Source organism: Dipodomys merriami, unplaced genomic scaffold (assembly GCF_024711535.1).
Source record: "Dipodomys merriami isolate MVZ:Mamm:240054 unplaced genomic scaffold, mDipMer1.0.p SCAF_1346, whole genome shotgun sequence".
NCBI classification, from domain to species: domain Eukaryota; kingdom Metazoa; phylum Chordata; class Mammalia; order Rodentia; family Heteromyidae; genus Dipodomys; species Dipodomys merriami.
Genome location: NW_027202656.1, coordinates 144216 through 153303, shown reverse-complemented (window position 1 = coordinate 153303; position 9088 = coordinate 144216). Strand labels below are relative to the sequence as shown.

At 39.2% G+C, this 9088-nt stretch overlaps 1 long non-coding RNA gene across 1 annotated transcript; it reads left to right on the top strand.

Moving 5' to 3' along the window:
• Positions 1-215: 215 nt before the first annotated feature.
• Positions 216-1810, top strand: LOC138825127 (uncharacterized). Its single transcript, XR_011371350.1, has 3 exons — positions 216-299; positions 1188-1304; positions 1604-1810. It is a non-coding gene; the product is annotated as an uncharacterized lncRNA (long non-coding RNA).
• Positions 1811-9088: the final 7278 nt, after the last annotated feature.

Sequence of the window (9088 nt, the reverse complement as noted above, 5' to 3'; positions counted from 1 at the left end):
TGCCTTGAAGCAGGCACCATATAATTCTGCCTGGAATCTTTAATAGCAGCTTAGTTTAACCTTAAAGTCTAATTTATTTGCTTTGCTTTTTTTTTTTTTTTTGCTTAAAGTAATAGAAGAATTGGTGGGACAATCTGAAAGGATCTCTGGCTTCTTATTTTCTCATCACCCTGAGCTACAACCTCTGTGCTACCAGCTTAGATGATGGGACTTTGAAATTCTGGAAAGCAGATGCACATCATAAGGCCCCATGGCTTTGGGATTTCTCACATTCTTTTTAAAATGTAATTGTTACTAAGGTGTGTACAGTGATTTCACAATTCATGTAATGTGTACACTTGTCTTGTAGACAATGCCATCCTTTCCTGAGCTTTTTCCCAGTTTCTGGTTTTTTTTTTGTTGTTGATTGTTTTTGTTTTTGTTCCTGACCTTCAGCTTGAACTCAGGATTGGGTGTTGCCCCTGAGTTTTTTGTAATCAAGGCTACTTTACCTCTGGAGCCCCAGCTCCTTTTATGGCTTTTTGGTTGTTAATTGGAGAGAAGAGTCTCAGAGATTTTCTCACTCCATCTGGCTTTGAACTGAGATCATCAGCTTCCTGAGTAGCTAGTATTCTAGGCCTGAGTCCCCAGTGACCAGCTACTAAAGTGTTGGTTTCATGCTTCCCTGTTTGTGTTACAACTTTCCTTAACTCTTGGCACTAATACTACATATTGCTTGGCTCAAATCTGAATCGGTGGAACATGCTGTATTTTGAGGAAGGCAGGAATAGGAAACTGTAGGCCATAGGGACATATAAGCTAAACAAATCATTGGGAACATGGCATAAAGACAAATAAGTTTATTGCCAGTTGACTGTGTCATGTCTTTACTGTTAATTCTGCATGGCCTGTGGATGATGTTATACATATCCAAATGGTCATTGGCAGAAATAAGGTTTCTCATCCTGTTCTATAAACAAAACAAAAACCAACCAAAAAATACTACCTATGAGTCCAGCAATTTCCTCTAATTAGAGATCAGTATGCCCTAGTTTATGAAAAAATATCCATTATTCAAGTGCTGCTACTTTTTCTAACCACAAATATAATGAAATATGTAGTTGTCTGTAGAATTGTGTATGAACGCCATCATTTTAATTCACAAAAAATTCAGACATTTAAATGTTTATTTATCTATTTTTTGTCAGATGTGGGGCTTGAACTCAGTGCCTGGGCACTGTCTGTGAGACTCTGTGCTCAACATAGTTAGCACTCTACCAATTGAGCCACAGAGACACTTCTGACTTCTGAGTTGTTAATTGGAGGTAAGAGTCTTATGGGTTTTTTTCTTCCTGAGCTGACTTAGAACTGTGATCCTCAGATCTCAGCATCCTGAGTAGCTGGGATTACAGGAATGAGCCACTGGCACCTGGCTTCAATAGTCATTTTTAAAATGATGAACTGCTTGGTGTCTCTGGCTCACATATATAATCCTAGCTATAGTTAGGATTACAGGTATGAGAAACAAACACTAGGTGTGTGTTGTTCATGATGGTTTATATTGGCATGTTTTGATATTGTTTGTTTCTTATACTACATTGCTCTTATTTTTATTTTCACCTAGGTGGGGGTGATAGGTACTAGCCAGTGTTGAACCTTCTTTGGTTGAGATGGAGCCATGTGGAAGTTCTTGCCTATGGCATGAAATTGAAATCCTCCAGCTCTCAGCTCCCAATGAACCTGGGATGATAGATGTATTCCATCACGCAGAGCCAGTGGTTGGGGAGCATTGCAGAAAAAACTACACTGGTCTTGAACTGATGTCCCAAATAGCTAGCTTTACAGGCATATGCCTTCAAAACCTTGTTGTATTCAATTTCACTTTGAAGTAGTGTTTGTACATACTTAGAGAGTACAATGATAACACACTACATGTTTAATATATAGAAGTCAATACAATTAGCAGGTTAATCTCCTAAAACATTGAAGCTAATGTATTTTGGTAACCTCCTGACTGTGCTAGTTATTTTAGAATATACCATAAACATGAATACATTGATAATGTGTACTAGAAGATTGAAAGTTTATAGAGATTGAGACAAGTTAGACTATGTGTAGTAAATATATATTTATCCATTGCTGCTCTGAAGTACATTATCATATATTCACTGTGACAATACCATCATATATTCACCATGACAATAATTTTCTTGCAGTGTAGAATTTTCCATTACATAATCTGCCATCTTTTATCTTTTTTACATTCTCCTTATAAGTATGGATGCTTTCTTGTTTCTTATAATGTTTTGAAATTATTTTAAGATGGAATTAAAATTCGTTGAGTCTACTGTAATTATCTCATTTTGTTTGGTTTTGTGATGCTAAACATTAAGACCAAGGGTGCCTGAAAGTGATGCCAGCAGACTATATCACTAAATTTTATTCTAATTACCTCTTATTATTGTATTTTGATATAGGGTTTTATTGTTGCTGTTTAATAATATAGAGTGTGGTGAAGGTGGACTGAAACTTGCAACCCCACTGCCTCCAATAACAATGCTTTCTTACTAGGATCTGGAAGCAAATAATTATCACTCTAGCTAACAGGAGGTTGAGACCTGAGATTTACTTCAGACAGCCTGAACAGGGAATTTTATGAGTCTCTCCTCTCCAGTTCAGTACAGAAAACTTGCAGTGAAACTGTAGCACAATTGGTAGGGCACTACACGCAAGGGAAAAACACTCGGGATTGTCATATAGCCCCTGAGAACAAGCCCTAAAACACACATATGCACAGACACACATTTACCCACATACACACACACTCTCACACACATGTACACAAACAAAATTGCAGGCAATGTTGTACCTTAAATTCTTATCCAGGGGTTGGACAACAGTCCACTTATTTGTGAAGGTTTTCCTTGATTATTTTGAAGGAGGAGGATAGTTCATGGGACACAGATGACAAGACTTTAGTGAGGAAAACTTTATAAATGACTAGCTTATAAAAAGAACAGGAGCACAGCTTTTATCTTTAAATAGTACATTCCTTCAACTATAGTATTTTTAAATAATAATCATTGAATTATGAGAAGACAATGCAGCACCTCTTCCCTTCTCCCCTTCCCCTCTGTCATAAAATATGACAAAATTATCAAAGATAGTCTTATCTTACAAGAATGAACACTTGTAAAAATGTCTGACTATATGTGTAATGTTTGTTTTTCAATACTTGTTTGATTTTCCCACCTCTAAGTACTTGCCTTTTTTCCAGATGACAGCACACAGGGGCATCAAGAGCAAACAGATTAGGAAACAAAAACCTTACAATGTCCTAGGAAGTAGATGTCAAAAATAGATGCAAGAAGCACATGGCAGGCTGAGAGGGCATGAGACCCAAAATGATTTGTGCATTATGAGAGAAATAGTGACAAATAAGGCTTGGATCTGACCTAGGAAGGGCTCCTTGAGGCTGAGACCATGCCTGTATCTAGGTTTAGCTGAGGATGTTGGGAATTGACAATGTCCACATGTGGATATAGTGATGTGAGAGGGGAGATTTCAGTCTCCAGTTTGTCTTTGGGATGGTCTTATGTGACCAAACAGCTTAGATCATTGAGCTCTGAGAAATGACACTACCTACCTCACAATGGAATAGAATATAGAACTATGAGAGCCAAGCAACTGTAACTGACATTCAGCTCGAGCCAGCTCACTTGGCCTGTGGTGCAGGAACAAGAAAAATGTTCTTGTGTTGTTTTCAAAGTTCAAGAGACTCAGCTCTCAGGCATGAGAGATATGAGTGTCTCACTCAATGCTGCAGACTTTGGATCAGTGCCAAATCACGAATCCAATGTCTCAGGCCTTTTTTATAAGAAGAAACCAAGGGAATCATAAGGCAACTCAGGCAAGTATAACTATGACAGGAAACCTATCTAATCTCATCCAGCCCACATTAGAAACTTCTTCTTGTGTGCTTTTATATGTGTATACTGAGAAAATATTTACTGTGTACTTTTCAATCCACTCTATTACAATTACTCAATTTGAAGGGTACTCCCACTTTCACGTTTCAAAGATCCATTCTTTTTACCACCTCAGTGTGACAATGAATCAGCCCAAACCCTGAATGTGCCTTATAACATATGGATCCTGGACTCAGGCTTGCTGGAAATGCTGGTAATGGACCTGGTCCCTGACTACCAGAAAGGTGATCCCTTCTATGTTGGAAACTTCCTCTACCACTATAGAGAGTGGGGGACAATGGAGCAGTTGCTGGATATTCTGTTTAAAAAGTGAATGTTCCTAAGCCAGGTGCCAGTGGATCATGCCTGTAATCCTAGCTACTCAGGAGGCTGAGATCTGAGGATCATAGTTCAAAGCCAGCCTTGACAGGAAAGTCCATGAGACTCTTATGTCCAATAAACCACTAGAAAACCGGAAGTGGTGCTGTGGCTAAAGTGGGTGAGTGATAGCCTTTAACTGAAGAGCTAAAGGATATCACCCAAGCCCAGAGTTCAAGCCCCACAACCAACAAAAAAAAGTGAGTGTTCCTCTTTCAAACTCAGGGTTGATGAGACCCCCTGGCAGAGTATTGGTATACTTGGCACCTTTCTGAGACTGTTTCACTGGAGTCTGATCAAGGAGCTTGGCTTGAGACAAAGAAGTACACTCTCTGGCTAATTCCTTAGGACTGGGTTGCCAGAGCATTTCATTTGCCTCAGAAGCTAGTGTAGCCTTAGCAATTTGCTTGCTGAGAGACCAGCATTAAAGGAATGAGCCCGTGGCATCCAACATCCACCCTCACCTAGAAAATCACTATCTTGGAGGCCTTTGAAGGAATATAGACAGAAGAAAGGATGCAACTTAAACTTGAATTGGGGGCTTGAGTGCTGTCCCATTTGTAACACTCTACCATTTGAGCCCCAGGTCCAGTTCTGGCCTTTGGCTGGTTAATTGAAGATTAGTGTCTTTGGAATTTTACAAACTAGACTGCGTTCAAACTGTGATTAGTAGAATTAGAGGCATGAGTCATTGTGCATTTATTTGGACAGATGCATATAAGCATCCTCACAGAATTTGCATGAAATTGTGTAAACATATCTCCACTTTTTGTCTGTCATGTTGACATTACCATGTGGGTCTTAGCCAGTCCCATGTGTGTCCTGTTAGTTCAGAAAAGGAGAAGCATAGAGTTATCTTCCTTCTCTCCTTCCATTGGTACAGATCCTACTACCATAACTGGAAGATGAACAAGAGAAGAAGTAAGTGGATGTTGGCACAAAAAGAAGTTCTGTCCTTGAAAACTGGGTATCTTTGAGGTTTCTGAATCAAAGCCAACTTTCTTCTTTGCACACAAGTTGTGATTTTCACCAGGGGGTTGAGTCTTGGCACTTCAGTGCATAGCAGATTACACAGTTGTGGATGTGGTTGTGGTTTGGGACTCTCATGGAAGACAGGGAGGGCTGTGTATAGCAAGTCAGATTCAGTGGGGAAACAACTTTCTCTTCCTATCACAGGGAGAATTTTAGAGGATTATATTTAAGAAATTTCTAGAAGTGATATTTTGAGGACCATCCTGCTTGCAGAAGTCTCTTCCCACTTCCCAACCTGCAAGTCCTGCAGAAAGAAGCTCTAGTACAAGGCTCAGGATGAGGAGGGTGGAATTTCATTTTCCTTGTCACCAAACTGCCCACAGCATCGTTTATTCCATCCTCCTTATGTGGATGGACTTCTACCCTGATGATTTCTATGAACCCAAGAACCATTGCACCCTAAAAGAACTTACACAGTATGTCAAGCTCAACATGCCCTCTTCAGACCTGCTCTTCCACTTACATATTCTTCTGGACCAGCTGGAGGAACACATGACCCATGAGACCAAGAAAAAGAGGAAGAAGTCCTTGTTTCAATGCCTCAGAGCTTGTGAGTAGGAATGGAACCTGGGTCTCTAGAGATGGGCCTGATTGGCCAACAGCCCTTAGTACTCTCCAGCTTGGCAAAATGTCCTTTTATGGATATTCTTTGCCGGTAATATGTTCTCTTTTTGAAAGAACTTGGAAGTATACATTCAGAAATACCCTACTTTCCCATCAGTGTTCAGTCCAAACTCAAGTTCTACAGCTTCCCCCATTAGATCCTCATGGAAGTTTAGTCACAACTTAACTTCTAGAGTCTACTCTAAGAATCTTGTACCTATTTCCATTCTCAGGTTTGCATCAACGTAGAGCAGCTCCTGCAGAACTACAGATAAATAACCTTCAGTGATGTAGTCTATGGGGACTGATGGAGATCAGAAGCCATCACTAATCTCCAGAAAGCATGTGAACATAGAGTTTTTTTTTTAATTTGTAGAAAGGCCCAAGCAGGTTTTGAGTCCTATGGACATCCCACATGTGATGCAGGTGTACCTGCACATACCACCAAGGAAGAAGACGATCCAGAATGTCTTCCATTGATGTTCACAATCCAGCTAGATCAGCTCCAAACCAGTCAAAAAGAACACTTCTTGGTGTGCAGGGTAAATGTGTGCTAATGGAAAATGACCACAGTCTATGTTCAGTGAAACCAATAAGTGAGGTCCAAAATCTAGATTCAGTTGAGGAAAAGGAATCTTTCCTCAAAGAATACCCAGACCAATCTGTCCTCCTGCAGGGGATCCAATTTCCAATTGAGAAATTAGAATCTGTCCCTCTCTGGACTCAGGAAGAAAATCCTGTCTTTAATGAGGAAGTAGATCCCTTTGAGGACTCCGAGGCAGAATTTCTGCTGAAGGCAACTTAGAGGCCAATCTAGATTTAGAGATTCCTTTCCCCCTTCCTGGGAAAATCTTTATTTTTCTTTTTGTCCTGATTGTTGTAAAAGGTTCATTCTATTTATTTTTCTAACTTTATTAAAATGTCAATGTTTTTGATATATTCTAAAATTCATGAATCCTAAATATGTTTCTTTTTAAACCTACAATCTGAAACATCGTGCATACATGTTCTGGGGGGGGGGAACAGAGAGTGACAGGGGGCTGTACAAGACAGCCTACTGCATATAATGGGAACTGTTAAATGTACAGGGAGTGGCAAGGAAGCAGGTCATGACTGCATGGGGTGATAAGGTGGCTACAAAAGGTCTAGGACATAGCAGATCAGATGTCCTAAAAATCTATTCTGTCAATTGTGACAAATGCCACAATACTTAAAGTGGTATGTGGGATGCTCTTCCAACAGTGAGTTCAAATCTGTATACATCTTCATTGTGCTTTGGGTAAATATGGAAGAAAAATTTGACTCCAGTAATATAAAATATTTGACAAATGAAAATATTTGACAAAATATATAGAAAATATGTATACTGGAAAGTAAAAGCCATCATCAATAGAAGAAAGAAAGTTTACATAGATGAAAAAACACAAAATCAGGAAGAAAAGAAACCACAATTAAATTAGTTATATGTTAATATGTGTTATATTCTTTATGTTATATATAGTATATTATATAATATATAAGATTGAATATGATTTTTCAAACTACAAAGGCATTTAAATTTTTAGTCTAGTATTTTTTTCACAAAACATTAATGTAAAATATTATTGGGGATAGTAGGGATATAATTTGATTATAATTATATGAATATATATTTGTGCATTTCTAGATATAACACTGATTAAAAATAGATGAATAATTATATACATATATTTGTATATATCTGTCTAGGAAGTGAATATAATGAAACTGACTACAGTATGTATATAAAAGCAGCTATGAGTTGAGGCCATGAGACTCAATCCTGTAATCCCAATGATATGGGAAGCTGAGTTCTGAGTTTTAATCTCTCTTACCCCCTTGGCCTTAGATTTTCTGAGGAGGCCTGGGCCTTTCAGTGTAACAAGGAGACACATATGCAGTGGGATCACACTCCCTGACCCCAGAGGAAAGTCAGTAGAAATCAGGACAAGCCTCTTATGTTATGACAGTCTATTCAGTTCCTGTACCAAGATGGCCATCTGTAGAACATAAGATGGAAAGTTGGCATTCCCTCCAAAAGGGTCTAAAAAGAGCCTTCTGAACTATAGTATCTGACAATACTGAATTAAACCTTATTTCCCTTACCAAGCTGCAAACACATAGAAATATAGCAAGGGCTCAAGAGAGATGGGCAAAGATTTACAAATACATAAATTTATATACTCTGTTTTAGTAATTCAATGAAAATCATCAAAGGCATGTCTTTAATTTTTCTTTTTTCTTTTTAAAAGGAAATGGAAACATACTCTGAGTGTATCAGGAACTGGGTGACAGTTTGGTTGCTGAATTGTTGAATGCACTCCTGAGCAAAGGAGACACATATATTGGGGAAATTGTGTGGGGTTGGGTGTCCTCACGCAACTTTACAAAACAATAGCCATAACTTCTATGATGTCACAGTCACCTTTGCCATAGCAGCAAATAAGTGTCAAACACTGATTTTTCCCTGAAGTAGACTCAACACCACCAAATGGCACAAAGAATAAGAGGGAATGATTACTAGCCACCAGACTTCAGCTTGAGAAGCTGTCCTGACCAGAAGCTAGGATAAATTGAGCTGGAGAAGGCTAATCTCCATGTAAGGCTCCTGAGCACTAAGGACTAGGCACTATTACAGGTATTGGAGAAAAAGAAGTGAATGTGGCTCTCTCCTCACCAATTTCATGCTGAAAAGAAAACCAGAAATCATAATGATACTTTCTGTAAATCAGAGACATGAAATTGGTGGTTTTGTGGCAACAACTTCACATTGGGGAATGGGGAGAGACATCCCTAAAGAGGAGATAGTTGATATGAGAGCCATCATCCAGGCAATTATCTAGGAGCAGGTTTTCTTTCTTTATTTCTTTTTTTGGGTCCGGTCGTGGGGCCTGAACTCTGGGCCTGGGTGCTGTCCCTCAGCTCTTCAGCTCAAGGCTCTACCACTTGAGCCACAGCGCCACTTCCAGCTTTTTTCTTTTTGCTCATGTGGTGCTGAGGAATTGAACCCAGGGCCTCATGCATGCAAGGCAAGTGCTCTACCACTGAGCCACCTTCCCAGCCCTAGGAACAGGTTTTCCAGGCAGTAAGAACAGTAAGTACATCCCCCA